This window comes from Athene noctua, chromosome 16, assembly GCF_965140245.1.
Source record: "Athene noctua chromosome 16, bAthNoc1.hap1.1, whole genome shotgun sequence".
NCBI lineage: Eukaryota > Metazoa > Chordata > Aves > Strigiformes > Strigidae > Athene > Athene noctua.
In genome coordinates this window covers 14601612-14619867 of record NC_134052.1, presented here as the reverse complement: position 1 = coordinate 14619867, position 18256 = coordinate 14601612, and positions in this window count along the sequence as shown.

The following is an 18256-nucleotide window of genomic DNA, read 5'->3' as shown; positions in this document are numbered from 1 at the left end:
TTCTGAATAGTTCTGGTTTGGGTACTGGGGAGCCTTTTCTAGACACTCTTTTTAATTTGGCTTTGGGAAAAACACTCCATGAACAAATCTAGTGAAAAATCCTGGAGAGAAGGAGGCAAATAAACTAAAACAAATTTGAGAGGTTGGGTGCTTATTGCCTAGTCAGCTTATTAGATTTCTTCTACAATGTTTTTTTAAAATCTAAAAGCCCCCAAGGTGTAACTAGCATGCTTTATGTTTTTATAGAGTCTAGGCAATTTCCACAAATTGAAAAATTATTTTAAGCTTTCAGAACATGTCAGGATGATGAAATGAGTAAATTCCATCTATTTTTTTGATGACATTTTCTCATTCTTGCACATGGTAGGCTTATTTGTGTTTACTGTTAGATGATGTCAATGAGTTCTGAGATGGGTTGTTCATTGTTAAAATAACAAAATGTATATTTGATCTGAGGGGAAAAACACAGCGAATGCAGATCTAGCACACGCAGAAAAGCAAGGGAATGGCTGGTCAGGTTGACCGCTCTTGACAATGTCTCTTTAAGAAAGCTCTGTACTCTCTTGCAATGTTAAAGTTGCTAAGGTAACTGTGCATTTTTTTAGAGCACAGCAAAGTAAATAGGTACATGACCTGTATAAATTCTCGGTGCATAAATTACTAGAGCCCTCAAGCTAGAGCAACTTACACACTTCCTTATTTCCAAATGACTTTTTAGCTTCTCTGCATGTCTAATGCATAAGAATTTTGATGTGCACATGCTGCAAAACATCCAGGAGAAAACCTGGGGCACCGCTTCCTCCTATGGTTTTGGTGCAAAGAGGAGCCACTATGGCCTAGTGGGTTGTAATGGGCCCTCAAGGAGAGGAAGAGTGGCTGAATGGTCTTTGCCCTTCACCGGTTGATTTCCATGTGGAAGGGTTGGCGTGAACCTTGTGTTCGACGGGCGAAGAACCTTGGGCCCTTGCTGGAAACCTGTGTCTTCTGCCTGCAGCTTTGATCACGTACCTGGGGGCAGTTGCAGTTCCAGGAGTTGCCTGCAATAGGCTGGCTGGGTCCAGAAACAGCAAGTCCAGGGTACCTCAGTGAGTCCTACAGCATGTGCACGGGTCTAGCCTACATCACTCAGCAGTGTTCTTCAGTGACGGCCCCTCACGGTCCTGCCTGTGTGTTCCTTGGGTTGCAAGAGGCCAGAACGTCCTAGAAAAACTGAAGTTGAACAGCTTCTGCTTCAATGCCGAATCCTACAACCCGCATCCTTGTTCTTTGTCCTCTTTTGCTATTGTATTTTTGCAGCATCCCCGAATGCAGAGTTGCTGGAGGGGATAACGCAGCTCAGTTAATTTTATGCCTGTGCACACTGTTGCTGTGTCTGCACACAAATTGTGTGCGTGGCTTCAGAGCGGTGTTGGATGTTTGGGTCCTGCTGTCTTATGATAAAAGGTGTCATGCTCCTGATGGAGGTTTCTGGTACAGAAATATGTGCATATACACTGTGTAACACATGTACAGTGATTTTTCAAGCTGTGTTAGGCCTGCCGCACATATGCTGCAAAAATGGCTTGACCACTTGCAGCAAATCCAAATGCACTGAGATGATCTGTGTGTGCACAGGGGCTGCTCGTCTGGGATTTCTGGGTGCCCATGTGGCCAAAACCTTCGTACTCCATCCAGGCAAAAATGTTCTGGAAGAGGACATGTATGGGGACATCCAGGGGCAAGACAGCCCTACCTTGGTGAGACTTACTGCTGATATCAGTTAGGAGGTGATAAATTTTAGTTCTAGAAATATCTGCTTGCTGACATCAGACTACCCACATGTGCCTAGCAACATCCAGAACACACTCTGCGGTGAGGTCATGGACCACCGCGGGGAACACAGGACTGGCAGTGCCAGTTCCACAGGCTCCTTGTCAACAATACCATCTGCTGGATGGATCACTGCTTGGAAAGGGATGGGAGGACGTGGCATCTGACCATGACGTACCAGACTTATTTTCATACTTACCTGTGGATATGGAAGGGCCTCTGTATAAAGAAATGCTTTGGCAAGGTGGCAGCTTACCCCCCACCCCCTCTTCATTTCTGTTGTACCAGTTACTAGGGGTCTGGCTGAGGCTACTTGGATCTCCAAAGTGGAATCAGCTTGTGCTGAAACTGTCCCCAGGGGACGTCAGGTTGGAGAAATAATTGACCTTGTGCCTTTCCTTTGGTTCCTGAGTTCTTTCTTCTTTCTCAGCCAGAGAAACATCTCTGGAGGCTTCTCATATGGTGTAGGAGGATGTGAGCAGCCCAATGCTGACAGACCTGATGGTGTCTGAAGGCAGGGGATCTATTTGGAGGGCTGCTCCTCCCTGAGCACCAGGGCACGATGTGTGGGCAGATTCCCTCTTGCTGATGACACATAAGGTCCTAAATCAGGTCCTTCAACCTCAGGCTGCTGATTCTTCCTTACATGTTGTGGTTTTACAACGATGGTGGTTGCTCACCAGAGGCTGGGGGGAAATAACCTGAGAGCACATCCCAGCAGAGAAACTGGAAGCTCAGTTTAGGCTAGGCATGTAAGTAGAAACCCTTTCAGGATCAAGAAGTTGAAGGAACTGCTGTGGGGAGAAGTCTGATAACACAGCTGGACTGATTTGGTGTTTGCTCACATTGTTGTACATGGTCTTAGTTTTAAGACAGAAATAAGTTGATCTGAAAAAGTCCCATCTGCTCTAGTGGGGATGGAGCTGGTAAGTTCTGGTACAATTATACTGAGACTCAGTGGAAAATATTGGAGAAGTTATGCAGAGATATTTTTTTTTCAAGCAAACCAACAGGAAGTGGGAATGTTCCTTTCCTCAGCTTTCAAGGAGAGTTGCTGTCTTATGACTCCTTGCTGCGATGAAAAGTTATTTCCTTTCTTCAGGGCAGGAGCTTTGCAACTAGATTACTTTAAATCAAGCAGGAAAATTCAGTAGTTGACGCATTGCTTTCTCCCCAAACCCTGTGGGCTGGTTCCTGGTCCCGTAGCACCATCCATGGGTCTCCCATCCGCGGTGGGTGACAAAGCTGTCCCTTGGCTCTGTGCAAGCGGGGGTGTTTGTGGCTTTTTTTTTTTTAAATGGTGCACTATTTTCAGGAGGAGATGGACTGCGCTGGCGCAGGGCCAGAGGCAGCCCTCTCCTTGCCAGGAAGCCAGATGCATGGTCACATTGCCTGGCTCTCCCTGGCAAGGCTGGGAAAGCTTCAGCAGGTGTGATCAAACAGCATGCGGGAGCCGCAGGTTCAGAGCAGGCTGCCTCCGAGGTACCACTAGATTTGTCGTCACGCCACGAAAGCCCCTGGACAGCAAATGTCGCTGCGTTAAAACAAAAAGTCCTTGGTGGGGGTCTCTCCTCCCCGATGAGACTGGTGCATCCTCCGTTGGGTTTGCACACTACGGCTTTAAGGGAGATGGCTTTGGAGCAAGGAGCAGCAGCAGGATGAAAAGGCTCTTTTCCCCCGCCCTCCTCCCCCCCCCCCAAAGCCTTCCACCTCCTCAGCAATGTTGCAGAGAGAGCAGAGACTCACAGTCAGCAGACTGCAGTGACAGATGGCAGGTCATAAGCCCTCTCGCTAATCTAACACTGCAAAAGAAAATAGGGCTGGGGGTGATTCAGCTGCTAGGCCTCAAAGCGAGAGGATGACGGGATAGCATGCTCCTCTGACATGTCCTTGAAGGATGCTGCATCCCAGAGGACCGCGGGAACAAAAGTAAAGTGACGATGAAGCAAAAATCTGTTTGCAGAATAAGGCAAATTTTGCTAAAAATGGATAATGTGCTCACAGTCATTCTGAGTAATTGGATTTCTATTAGCAAGATGCAAATATTACTAATAGAATTCTCTAGCAGGAATAATTTGTGCTCTGGATCTGAAGCTACCCAGGCACGGTCATCTTCCCATCCTTAATTGTCCGCTGACCATAGCTGTCTGCACCCCTAAACGTATTTATCTATCAAGCTGTCTCTTTGTATGTGCGGATCTGCAAGCGAGCTGAATCCATTTAATTCAGCACAGCATTCTGGAAACATTCATGTGGCAAGAGGAATTGCTTGGCATTTATAAGCTGCGACTTGCATTTAAAACTAATATTTTTTTTTTTTTGCAAGGAAGAATACAGGCTGCATCCTGAGCCGCCTGCTCCTGCTGGCAAGCACCCATCTTGCTGAAGTGGCAAAGCTTGTGACACTGTATTGGAGGCCAATGTCAGAGACTGTTGGTTGCCTCCACCCTACCATGAAATCGGTTTAAGGTCGGGAGATGAGCGTTACTGATTCACAGGAAAAACCTTGCAGGGGGCACGGAGGACGCTAATGCTACGGATGCTTCTGGGCTGGATGGGCCTGGTGAAACCAGTGGGGCTCTTCACTATGGGAGGCCACTTGCTAAGGAGGGGACAAATCAGACCTTGAAGTGTCTGGGAGTAGGGGCTATGGGCCAAATTTTCAGCTATAAAACACTGAAATAGAGCTCTGGACATTGTGGTCCTGTCTACAGAATCTGCAATGGAAGGCTTGTCCTGTCTCGTGTATAGCTGGTAGCTGTCAGGGTAGGTCCTGCCTGCCCTGTCACTGCTGGTGTCACCCTAAAAAAAAACCAACCCAAAATGTCAAAATCAGTTTGTTTTTAAAACTGATTTCTGAAGAGAGCATTTTAGGGATTTTTTTTTTTAAATTAAAATCATCTTAAACAGAATGAATACCTATACACTATGTTCTTCATATTTCCTGGGGAGGAAAACACCCCACTTTAAAACAGCTTTTGCAAAATATTATGGGGATTTTTTAAGGTAAAATTTAATGATTTTTGACGGAAATGTTTCAGTTGCTGATCCAAAATGCTTTTTTTTAAAAAAAAAATCAGTCTTGAAAACATTTTTAAGTGATAGGAAATCAAGAAGTTCTACAAAATCATTTTGCTGGAGGAGAAACACTTGTGGGCTGATATCAGTCTCGACACCAATTCTGATTTTTAACTTAGTGACAAGATTGAATTAGCAGAGTGCAGAGCAATTTCTTCTGGTCATTCCTGGCTCCTGTTGGATTTCTTCTTGCAGGAGGAAAGAAAAAGAGAAGACCCCTCCTGTTTGCACACTTCTGTATGCTGGTATTGTTAGAATGGGGAAAAAGGGATACAGAGAAGGAAAACATTCTTGTCACAGTGTATAGCTAGAACATAGCAGAGCATAATACTGCGGAACAGAGATAATATTGAAAAGATATTGGCTCTTCAAACCTTTAGGAATATGGTCAGTGCTGAAGTGGCCCAAGTTCATGCCATTTTGAAGGTCTGTCCTGAAGTTTGTCTTCATGCAGAGTTAAACTGGCTTTACACAAAGAAGTGATGTTTAAAAAGTACCAGCGAACTGGATGCTTCTACTTCAGTGATGCTGAAGCAAATATAAAAGCTCGTGTGAAGGTCTGGGATGAAACTAAAGCCACATGCTGTGCAAAGTCAATCCATCAGGAGGTCAAATGAGAGAAGAGCCAAATTAATGGGTTTTGGTCTTGAAGTTAAACTCTTTGGCTATATGGAATTGCCAAAACTAGAGGAAGGAGATCGTGTGTCAAGGACCGGCTTCTCTGTCATTTGGGTGTAGAATGAGTGGTGTGACTGGGCATGGGAGTGGAGGGAAAAGTCTGAGAGGACACTCTGGCTTCTCCCAGCTCTAGGAAGGCTTGCAAGTTGTGCCACCCTATTTCACATCTGAAATCAATCCCTTACAAGGATCCCGTACTACATTGCTAATGACCTGCTCATTGATCTGATGGGAAAGGTCCATTTAGAGGTGCAAAACCCCCAGCAGATGACTAAATGTAATGATCCTTCTGACTGCTTCTTGAGGAAGATTTAGCCTTTGTGAAACCCAATATGGATCAACCTTTGCACCTGAAACCTATAGAAAAACAACCCTTTACTAAATGCTCTGGCCTCTGCGTTGGGGTTTGGTCCTGGGAGGAGATACCTTAGAACAGGGTTTCACCAACTTTTTGTCTAGACATTTGGCAGCAAAGATGGTTGAGATGGGCAAGGAGAGTTTTTCTCTGTAAAGACGTATTTTGAAAGAAGGTACGATTTCTAAGAATAAATGCCATCAAATAACACATTTTCTTAATGTTAGTCATGTGGGGCCTTTGGTTTATCTAGCCAGGGGCAGGGTCTTGCTGAGAACCTGTTGTGTTGTTTGGGAATCATAGGAGGGTGAGCACAAACTGTTTCCAGAACTGTTTGCTCAAAAATCCAGAGGATTGGTTCCAGTTAGGGCTCAGCTTGTTCTTGGAAAATCAGGTTCTTCCCACCGTTATCACGACTGAAAAATCTGACTTGGAAAATAAGTGTATATGCAGAAGATAAATCTGTGTCCTTTGACATGCCTGTTCTGCTGTTGGAATACTGAAATAAATAGATAAATATATATAGTTTTACTGAAATATAAAGCAAATATAGAAGAGATAAAACAAAAAAAGCTGTTAAATTCAGGGTCCTGTTTTTAGAGTCCTTCTAGTATAAGTGTATCCAAGGCACTGGAGGTGAAAGAGCTGCTAGCTTCAGTTATGTGACAGTAATAATAAGCAGTAAAAATAGTGGCAAAGTTGAAGGAAGGAGCTTGGGTGAGGGAACTCTCTCTGTGTAAGTCGGTTTGTGTAATTCCCACAGCTCTCCTTATCTCCCCGTGCCTTTGGTTGGCATATCAGCCAGACAAAGAGCTTAACGCAACTTGGCATAGTGACTGGGGAAATTGTTTAAAATTTCCAGCAACTGGAACAATTAAGTAAGCTTTCGAACGAGGGAGAATAGTTGTCCCCTTAGGATTCCTATCACTGAAGGATAACATTTCTAGGCTTTGTCCAGCAAGAGATGTCACTTCATTTACAGAGATCTTCACAATGTTGAGGTATATTGGATATTGGTTATTATATGTGAAAGACTATCGGGAATCATCTTGGCTGGGCTAATTGTCCCTGGGTTTGGGGCTGATGGAATTTTAATTTCAGTGGTGGTGGTGAAGTTTCCCAGAATTATAACAGATTATGAAAAAGCCATGGTTTTCAGAAGCAATAATACCATCCCGGATTCAGGGAATTTATTGAGACTTCAGTCAAGCGCATTCCTGAGCGAGAGCTTCCCAAACTGGGACTTGCTGCTGTCAGCTGCCCCTTTTGGGATGGAGATGGAGAGAAGGGAAATGCATCTTCTACAAGAGATGACTGTTGCAAGAGCTTGATTCCCTAACAGTCATGTAGACATCACATTCTTCAATGTTTGTTTTTATAGCTTGGAAAAAAAAAAAAAATGTTGCTGTATTTTGTGTCACTGCTGATCTTTACATTCTTTCTAGGGTGCTTCTCTTCCCTTCCCCTTCTTTTCTTTCTTGAAACTGCTGAGGATGTGTCATGCCTTCACAACCTGCTTCCTTTGGATGGGGGGAAAAAATAGGAAGGGGTAGGGGGAGAAGTAATGAAATGACTCTGTGGTACTGTATAAATAGTTGCTTTATTATCATAAAAAAAAATTGCACTCTAAAGATTTTTGAGGATCAAAACATACCAAAGAAAATGTAAAACAAAATTAAAATGAAGTCAGTATTCACATTGTCAGCAGTTATTTTGTCACTGCAAAGCATCTCCTCAAAGGAATATTGTGCAGCACAGCAGCAACTGAATGAAGCAAGCAGCTCCGGCGTTTACTTAAAAGGGAAGTGCAGGGACATCTTCAAACCGCAGTAATGGATCCCTGGGGTTTCTCTAAAGTCTGATAGTGGCACTGACATTTCCTGTGAAGTTAGAGGCTGGCAGGTTGTTAAAACTTCCTGGTTTTTAACTGCATCAAGTGTTGCTGTAGTTTGTTGAACGTATAAAATCACTTCTCCACCTCCTCCTTTTTTAAAAAAAAAAAATTCCAGATATCAATAAAGAACTTGAGAGAGGAAAACACTATAATTATAGCCAAAAAGCTGGCACAATGCCTGCTGTATAAACCCGTTATTTTGGTAGCATAGAATTCGGTACTGGAATAATTCTCTGGGTGGAAACTTGGCAAACATGATCTCAGCCTGTGAGCTAATCTTTTCTTTTTCCTCCTGTAATAACATTTTTTTCTTCTCTACAGATTTAGCCATTTTAAAATTGTGCATCCTATTACCGAGATTGTGTATGCACAAATGACCTATGTTATGGGTCTCTGGGGTGATGTGAATGTAGACAAGAGATCTGCATGTTAGATTAAAACCCCTTCGCTGGAAAATTGGTACCCTGTAGATTCAAATACAATTAGCCTTGATCTGAACTGCTGCCATGATGGGAACTGGCTATAGCTGAGGGTGATATGGGAGGACTGGGGCCCTGGAGCCCCTGGGCAGTGTTTGGGGATCAGGCCCTTGGTTCCTGTGATGGGGAATGTTTCTGGTGTGACTCCTCACCATTTCGGTCTCGGTAGCCTTGCAGCTATTCACGTACTAGAGCTCACTGGTCTTGAGAAGTAAATGCCTAAATACTTGCGTCGATTTGAGGATCTGGGTACTTTGTGACATGAAGATTGTTCTATCTCCGTAGCGTTGCAAGAGGCTTCACGAGCCATGAACAAAACCCGGGGTTTACAGTGAGCCCTTATTTTTAAGAGAGCTGAGACACCCGAACACCTCTGCGAAACTGTAAAGAGCTCAGATAATTCAGGGCTCTAGTAGCAATTTTTTCATTTTGACCTACATTTTCAATTTTTAAGGAACAGTATGTTTGCCTCCACTTGCAGGTTCTGGGAGCTGCAGATGCTATGGGAAGAGAGTGAGGCTTGCATTGAAATTCATGTCAGCCTGCCATAAACATCTTTCTAAATGAATATAATAAGATCAAATCTATTACTGCAGTTGTCGCTCCATCCAGAGTGCCTTACTGCTCTGGTAGCACAGAGACTGTCCGATGTGTTGTGACTGCCTCGCTGGGAGCCCAGGGGGCAAAACTGGCCCAGTGGTGCTTCAAAACTGCTGTGTAATTAGTTCCACTTCCCTGCAGCAGAAAGGGGGGACTGCAGCCGCCTTTGAAATCTTCTTACCAGAAAGTGGGATGTGCAGTTTGCTGATGTGCTAATTTTCAGAGAAATCAGTCTCTCGCTGTGGGATTTTGTTTGGGGGCTTGGATAAAAAAAAAAAAAAGTGCCTTTGGAATTGAAGCAGGCTGAGACCAGAGATGCTCTGTAGCTGCTTGTGCTTGCGTGGGGTAGGCAGCAAACCTGCCTGTAGCTTTTAACCTTTTCACATGGTTGGAGAAATGAGTCGTCTTTTCCTTCAGCTTGTGCATGGGAGTGACTTTGGGGTTATTTTTTTTTGCCCCTGTTCCCAAGGTGCTGCTGAATAGAATTTGTAGCAACCTGAAGGAAGCAGCGTGCCTTGGTGGGTAGGTGTGAGCAGGATTGGTGCTGGCAATCAACCCCCTGTTTATTACCTTGTTCTGTATTAAAGCAAAGTTTGATTCAAGATTAAGAATCTAACAATGAAGGCATCTCTCTGTTCACAGGATGTGTTTAAAAAGGTTATGATTTTTAGTTAGTATTAATTATTGTGGCACTACTGGAGTAAATGAACCTTTGGTGCTTTGCATCAGCCAGAGATTGTCCCTCTGGGGGGGTTACTCTTGAATCTTGCTGACTGCTAAAGGCAATGCTCCATGTGCTTGGGTTGAAGTCAGTGGATAAGCCATAGTAGATTTTGGGGTAGGAACAACACTTTAAATAACTCAATTTACCTGTTTGAAATGTTCCGAGCAGTTCTGGCTGACAAGGGAGAAAAATCTTTGCAAATGGAAGGATGATACTGAAGATCGTGGTGACATGGGAGTTACAAGCCAGCCCCAAAACACCACTGAGCCTACAGCAAAGCTACTGTTCCTTTTGAGGGACTTTGGATCAGGCTGATTCCTGTCTGCGAGATGATGTGACTGCAGTCACACACTGCTCTTCCTTTTAAAGATGCTGAAGTGATGGTGCCCAGTGCACAAGCAGGTGCTGAGCTGAGCAAGTACCTGCTCTGTTTTTTTTTTTTTTTTTTATTGCAAATGCTCTGAGCTGCCTGGACAAAGCTGGTTCTGGGCCCTCAGCCGTGCAGCTGTGTTCATATAGCTCAGTGGTGTGGTGAAGCTGATGTGCTGCAGCTCTTGGCAGAGTGCTCTGGCTCCAGCCCAGCACCACGTTAAGGTGTCTGGGAAGCTGCAGGAGGAGAGCAGACACCCATCCTGCCAGCCTGGCGTGGGGCAGAGCACAGGTCCTGAATGCCTCTGCCCTTTGTCTTCAGTGGTGTGTGCTGTGGATCCGTGTCTGAGGGGGCAGGATTTTACCCTGTGATGCTCCTCTGCCCGGAGGAAGAAACTGGGCAAGTTTGGAAGGAGCTGGTTGTCTCATTGAGGGTAGAACTCAAATGATGGTGCAGCTCTTCAGCGAGTGTGAGGCTGTTCTGCTCCAGCACTGGGAACCTATCGGTTACCTTCTGGGTACAAATGTGCAGGGCTTGTACCAATTTTCAGTACTGGGCTTGGGAATGACAGCTAGTGATGGGTTTGGTCCTGGAGAGCAGGTTCTGGAGAAATAACGCAAACCCTCTCCATCGCACTCCAGCTGTGACCACCGAGTCCTGAGCTCAGCCTGGCCCCAGGGGAGCTGCTGGTGAAAGGCATTTAAATACATGAGGCTGATCAGCTTCCCCGGTGACACCTGGGTGGAGTGTCCTCTGCAAGTGTCATGAATCATGTTAATCATGAAGTGTGCCCCAAAGGCCTCAAAAAAAAAAAAAAAAAAAAAAAAAAATCTTGAGGGCCCAAGGGGAAGGGCACCCAGTGTGCTTCTTTCTCCTGCCTTTTCCAGAGTTTGTTTTTAACCTTTGGAAAATTCCTGCTCATGCTGCAAAATTTTGGGGGGAACAGAGAAAAAAGCATAATGGAAACAAAACCAGATTATTAACTTTCCCTCTACAAACCCAAATCTGTCTTCCAGGAGGGGAAGGTGTTTTGGTCTTGGTCCCTGGGAAATGAATTTACATCTTTCAGCTCTGCTACCCCCACAGAGAGGGGGGGGGGGGAACCAAACACAAAAACAACAAAATCCCAACCCTCAAATATTTTATCTTGTTCTGCAGGACCCTAGCAGATCTCTCTCCAGGGGACCATAAATTCTTTTCTGACTGTCATTGCTGCTCCCGAACTCTGGTGCGGCACATTGGGAGAGTGAGCTTTGTTCCTCCACAGCGCAGAGGACATGCCACAAATAATTTAAGGGACCATTTTTCTTTTTATATGACGTTAAATATTCTTTACTTAAAAAAAAAAAAACCCAAGCACCACATCCACACCACTTGGCATAAAGTAATATATCCAGAAGAAGGGCAGATGCTGTTTAATAAAAGACACAGCGCTTGCCTCTGCTCTGTGTCTAACCTCCTGAATCTTCTCCCCGACGGCGGCAGGGAGCCAGCCCGCTCACACCTCTGCTGTGAGGCACCAAGGCAGGCCAAGAACAAGCTCAGTGTTGGACCAAAACTCTTTAAGGACACTGTTTGTACCTGCAATTCGACTGCAGGAAAAAGGAAATTGTGATTTCATTGAAGCTGGCTGGAATAATGATTTTATTTTTTTTATTTCTCCCAACCTTTTTGGGCATCTTCCAGTCTTCAGCATAAATCATGTATTCAAATCTCAGGCTGAAGTTGGTGCTGTGGAAGATTGGGCTGCAGCCCTTCAAAGGATGAGTCCTTCAGGGCTTGTTCTGCTTTCTATTTGGAGGGTACAATTAAGCTTGGAGAGAGGTTTTAATAGTAGTGGTGAGCTCGAGGCTGGGAGAAAAGTCCTCTTGCTTTTAAAGTAAACAAGAAAGTGGTAAAAGAGGAGAAACAGAACTGCTCTGCTGGTATATTGTGTTGGGTCTTTTTTCAATGGAGGAGCATGTAATAAGCTGTCTGCAAATAGTGATTACAGCAGTGAAAAGCAGAAGGTGTAAAGGGAAAAAAAAAAAAAATCTGATTTCTGACTCACTTTCTCACCTCCAGTTTGGGAGGAATGGTTGGAATTTGTCCCCTGCTATATTTCTTCCTTTTGCTTTCCCTTCTACAGAAACAAAATTGGAAAAAAAAAAATTAAAAAAAAAAATAGGGAAATGGCAACCAGAAAAATGTTATGGGAAGGAAAGGAGTGAGTCAGAAATGGAGTAACACCAATCCAGTTGTTTTTCCAAGACCCTAAAAATATTGTCATGATTCAAGCAACTGAAACTTAAGGACAATTTGTACTCGGAGAGAAGCAGGTTATTTTCCAGTCCCTCACGCTGTCATACCCCAAACAAACTCTCTTGAAAACCTGTTCCTCCAACCTTTCTGTTTCTTTAACGGAAAGTTTGCCACCTGCTTATCTCATTCCTCCTTTGAGCCTGTGAAAGGCACCTTCACCTGCTTCTAAAACTTTCCTCCCGTGCAAGGTATATATCAATTTTACCACGTGAGTAGAGATCTTTGGAAACAAGACTTGACTGGGCAAATCTTGTGATTTCAAGGTAAAATAAGAAAAACTTTCTCGTGAATTTAATGCATTGAGACTTTTGATATTTCGGTGGGGGGTGTGTGTGTGTGTCCCTTTGTAATATATTCTGATTTTTAAAATTTTTTAGAATGTTTTTGCCTAACGCCTTACTTATAATTTCAGAGCAATTCAGGTAACTGAACTCATGCATTTGGGGTGTAGGACAGGGTGAAGGTGACTTGCAGATTCCAGGTTTTGTTTGGCAACTGCTTATTCCTTGTAACAATTTTATTTTAGACAGGCAGAAAGCCAATTTTAGAGCAGCACAGAAAGACTTTCATTGGTAGCATGAACTCAGTCAATGCAAAACCATCTACGCCCCTGTAATGTAGATGCTGAAGCTTGCCCATAAATTTAACTATGACTATTCCGAAGAGGTGCTGGTGGTGTTAGCAGGGCTAGGGCCTTAAAATTGTCAAACTGCTGCTTTTTTTCTCTTTTTTTTTTCCCCCACCTGCTTTCATATGAATTTTCATGAATGACGTAGTATGTGTTTGTGTGTTTTTGTACTTATGTCGTAGTGTGTTTGATCTGGGTACATTAGGCATCTGCCTTGCATAGTTCCCATCTATACCATGTTAATTATATTGCTCTGGTGACATAATAAACACTGAGCGAGTTATGAATAGATTATTTACGATGCCACCTGAACTCTAAGTAATTATAGCTGTGTAATTTAGCTTCCCCCTATTTCATTTTATATATAATGCAATATTTCAAAATATTCCGGTGCACATCTATCTTTAGCTCTGTTTGAATGAATAAATTGTGATTCTCTTTCAAAGGTAATATATCAGCAATGCCCTTAAGGGAGGGCGCTGTAGCTCTGTCAAGCACGATCCATAAACTAATTCACACATAAACAGAGACAATGGATACTTAGAACGAACACATACCTTCATTCACAGAAAATAATACTGTGCTTGCCTGTCTCGGTGTATTTAAGTCTAATGTTCTACTGTCAAAGCACTAAAGGAAGGTATACAATATGTCTCAGCCTAATGGTTTTTAATACAGGACTTTTCCTGTAATTTAAGATGTTGGGACAAAATTAGTATCAGGCAGCAAATATCTTGCAGTAAATGGAATGAAAGTATTAATGTTTCTAGCTGGAGAAGTAAAATTACTTCTATTGGAGCGTTGTTTGAAACTGATTGTTGGTATTTGTTTATGGACTGCAAAGATTCGACTTCAATACCTGCTACAGCAGCCTGGTACTTTGGAAACTAGACCTTTGCATTATTTAGCAGTTATGCGAGGAGGCAGCGTTAGTGCTGCTGGAGTGTGAGAGGCCCCGACAAACCTGGTGGGAGCAGGGGTGAGGGGTGGCTCTGGGCACATCCCCGGGGTATGAGCAGTGCTTGGGCATTGCCAGGTTCTGCTCCCTCTTGCAGGGCTCCTGGCTCCGACCAGCACGTGGTGGCGTGTCTCAGCTCTGTTCCTTTGGCACTCAGCAGCCGTTGACTGCTGGAGCAGTGGCCCCAACTTCCATTTGCCTCAGTTTCCTCAGCTGTAGATCCTGTAAAATAACACTAGTTTTCTAAACGGATGAGGCTACATTATTCAGTGTTCGAACCAAGGCAGGTTGCCTCTCTAGAAGGTGCTGAACAAGAAGTTACAGACTTCAAGGATGCTTTCGTACTGATTTAGGAGTCAGGGAATCGGCCTCCAATGTTTTTATTTTTATTTTGGAAAGTGCTTTGAGATCCTCATATCGAAGGCAGTGTGAGTGCAGTTTATTATCTTGTTATACCCTTGAAAACTCATCCAGTAGGATTTTGCCCTCTTTATTTCCTTAGAGCCTTGGGGTCTCGTTCTTCTACTTCTTTAAGACAAAGCCATGGTTAATGACAGTGGCCTTGAATGGGTGAGTAATGCCACTGGCCTCCATTCTGCAAGAGTCATCGCACCCAGGGCTCCTGCAGGACCAAAGATGTGCACACATTTATGTCAATTAAAAGGTACTTAAGAGAGTCAGAATCTTTTTTTTTTTTTTAATTAAAAATGTCAGGATTCAAACTTTACATGGGATTTGTGATGGCTCCAATTCCCGGTTGGTATGTGTGAGGCAGCACCCAGGAGATTTGAGGTTTCCATGACATCATACGGTAACTGTGAGCCTATAGTTAATTAAATACTATATCCATGTATTCTAGTTAATTGATGCTTCCTTTACATGGTTTATTGTGCTGCAAACTGGTATTGCTTCTGTCTCACTGAGCAAACACAGAGAGGGAGAGAGAGAAAGAGACGGTGGGATGCTCCAGCTCGCGGCTGGGGGAGAGGGAGCTGTTGGCACGCTGCGCTGTGCCCAGGGGCATCCTCCAGGAGAGCCCAGCGTAACCCACACACCAGGGGCTTGAGGTGGCTCTGCGGGTCAGATGGAGATCTTTTATGAATGAGCTGAGCCGAGCCTTGGGAATGAATCACAGACACAAGCAAGCTGTGCCTTTTTCCAAGTCCGGCTTTGTCTCGGGTCCTGTTTAGGCAGATGAAGACATGCAGAGGAGGCCGCTCCGTTATATTTATGCAACGCACAGTTGTGGCATCACCTCTGTGATAACTGTCCTGCAGGAATGTGACTGTGCCCAGGCCAGGCTCTGGGATGTAGCTGGACTTCCTGCATACTGGCCTTAAAGGAGGGGGAAAAACATCATCTTCGTATTTTTAACAAATAAAAATATTTAAAGTCAGGAAATCCAGCTTGATTGGGAGTTGGTAACGTAACGTGATCTGGCAGCGGGGTCTGACCACTGACCTCCAGCAGCACACCTCAGCCTCCCGCAGCTTTCCTGAAGGGTGTTAAATCCCTCAAGTAAAAGCAAACCCAGGTGGGCTGCTGCGGTCAGGCCACCTGCAGAAAAGGGCAGGACGTGTCACCAGGCTTGCCTAGAGAGATGAGTGTGGTGTTAAATGATGTGCCCAGAGTGAGCGTGACCTTGTCCACTGACTACACAACTGTTGGAGTGGAAAGATGATAAAAATTCACAGTCCCCACAAAAAATGCTGCTTGATACATGCCCCTTTCCTCTGCCCCAGTCAGCTTCTGGTGACAAAAGTCGAGGGCTGCCTTATCCCGCTTGGGTGCGACGGGGCACCTCACCTGCCTGCTTTCCTCAAGCTTGAGATTCAGTAAGAAAGAAGGAAAATATCTTTGTTTAAAGGATTTCAATGCAGAATGTGATTTCAGCAGATTTTTACGAGGAGTTAATTTGGCTTGTAGTCTAGGACTGTGACAGATTTTTCTGGTCTCCTCTTCTGACCTTCTGCTGTACTGGGGTGACTTGTGTGACTGTGTATGGGAAGGGGATTTGTTCAATGCTGCAGCAGGACTGAAAGCATTTAATTCACAGAAGATGAAACAAGCCCCAATTTTAGCTCAGACTCCAGATGCAAAACTCTAAGGCGCATCTGTATGCTGCTGTGCATTGCTGTGTCCATGCTGATACTGGAAATCCTAAAATGTGAGACACTGTCAGGTTGGCAGCAGGAGAATTTCTTCACTTAAACTCCCAAGGAAAAGCCATTCCAGAAGTTTCAAAGGAGAAAGTTTAAAGAAAAGTGTCATACCCTACATGCAAACCAAATAGCTCTCTGTTTGTTGTCTTCCATTCTCTCACTTCTTCTTTTTCACCAAATGTCTAATTTCTCCTCTTCTAAAAGAAGCTGAGATACTTCAAGTGTGATGAAAAACATTTCTAAGGATGACCTGGTAGGGTTTCCATGTTTACTCTTTCTCGGTAACTTCCAGGCTGAGTTTTTTCAAACTTACAGCTCTTGTCCACTTGCAGCTCCCTACTTCTGGTGAGAGGAAGAAACACCGTGAGAGTTGCCCTCCCCAAAATGTTTACTTGTTGGTGCTGGCCTGGCCTTCTTCCAGAAGGCAAACTGACCCCAGCCCTGTGAACAGACACTATAGATGAAGCCAGTTCAGATGGGAGGGGAAATGCAACAAATTTACATACCATTTCAGTAATACCCCTCCAAATGATCACCTCTCTGATCCTACCACCATGCTAAGTGCTGCAATGGTGGTGCACTTTGGAAAATGGTGCTGTCTTCTATTAAAGGCAGGTATTTTTTTTTCTGTAATTCTCTTTAGTGTTGCCTTTAGAGGCCCCTCTATGTGGCTCCTTTCACTTCTAATTACTGCACTAGGAGATTACAGTGTGGTGCTGGCGACAGAGAGAGAGGGGAAGGGGGAGGAATGGGATGGTGGAGAGGGAAAGATTTCTGCGGTAATTTGCATTTAAAGCTGGCACTCAGCATTATATCTCCCTGTTCACCCATTGTCTATAAACATTTTAGCTCTTCCTTCTGCCTCATCAGAATGAATTAAGCATTTTCATTGCACCACCAGCCTAATTAGAGTCATTTACTATGTTGACACAAAGGGTTTTTTTATGAGCATCTCAGCTTTAATACACTACAGCAACATTGGAAACCTCCGATCAAAAGGTAAATGTTTGGGGGTCAGAGATATTTTTCAACATTCTCCCAAGAATACAAACAAGTTCCTGGAGAGGTGACGTGCGTGCTTGCAGCTCTGCCGGGGCTGTGGCAAGTTTGCATCGGGGCACTCGTGTGCTGCTCCTGCCTCCCAGTTGCACTTGTTGAAAGGGGTTGGCTCAGCGCAGGAGTGGCTTCGTGTTCCGCAGGCACCAAGCAGCACAAAGGATTTGTTGGGCGAGGGGGAGAAGTCAAAGGGTAGATACTTGGCGTGGGTGGAGGGGATGTAGAGAAGGGCTACTCTGATTCTGAGAAGCCTGTGCAAGTGGAGCACATTTCACTTCTGGTGCAGTTCGGGGCTTCCTTGGAGCTGGGGTCTCCACATGGGCGACCTGCACGCTGCGGTGGGGAGGTTTTAGATGGGCCTTGGTGTTTTGTAGGCTGCAATGTCAATGAGACAATGCACAGCCTCTTGCACATGCCGTCAGGACAAGGTAGAAGGACATGAAGTCTTCTGGATTTTGGGTGTCTACATGCACCCCAGGAGCTGAAAAGATTGTGTCCCTACTTAAAGTCAAAGACTCTCCCTAGCCTGATTCTCAAATGTGTTTGTATTAGTACAGGAACGTTACGTCACTTACAACTGAACCCAAGAGAGTAGGAATTCAATTGAACCCAAGAGAGGTTTCAAGTTGATTTCAGAGAGTCCCTCTTTCTGTCCTTTCCCAGTGTCACTTCTCTCAAGCAGGAAAACTTTTTGGTTTTTTTCCTGATTTGAGGGATTTGGCAATCCCTACTTAGGATCTCCTGGAGTCAGGGATTTTTCAGTCAGGTGTGAAAAAAGTGTCCCTGTCACAAGCTCTGGGCAGGCTGCTCTTGGTACCTGACCGTACGCATGCAGAAGTTGTACCGATTTGTAAGATAAAACTGATTTAGTTGTACAGTATATCATCATTTTGCAGTGCAGTTATCAATCACAAGAACAGAGATGTGCAAGGGCATGACATGTGCAGGACAGCCAAGAAAAACCCTTCCGTGCTTGCGTTTTCACTAGCCTCCAACTTGTCAGCAACATGTTTGATGGTTGTCCAGCAGACCTCTGCAGTCAAAGCTGCCCTCAAGTCTGCTCTTGTATGAAGTCTCATTCGCTTTGTATTGGAGAAATACCATCCACCACACCATCATAGATCCAGATGACTACAAAATTTATTGCTGAGAATCCTGTAGAGT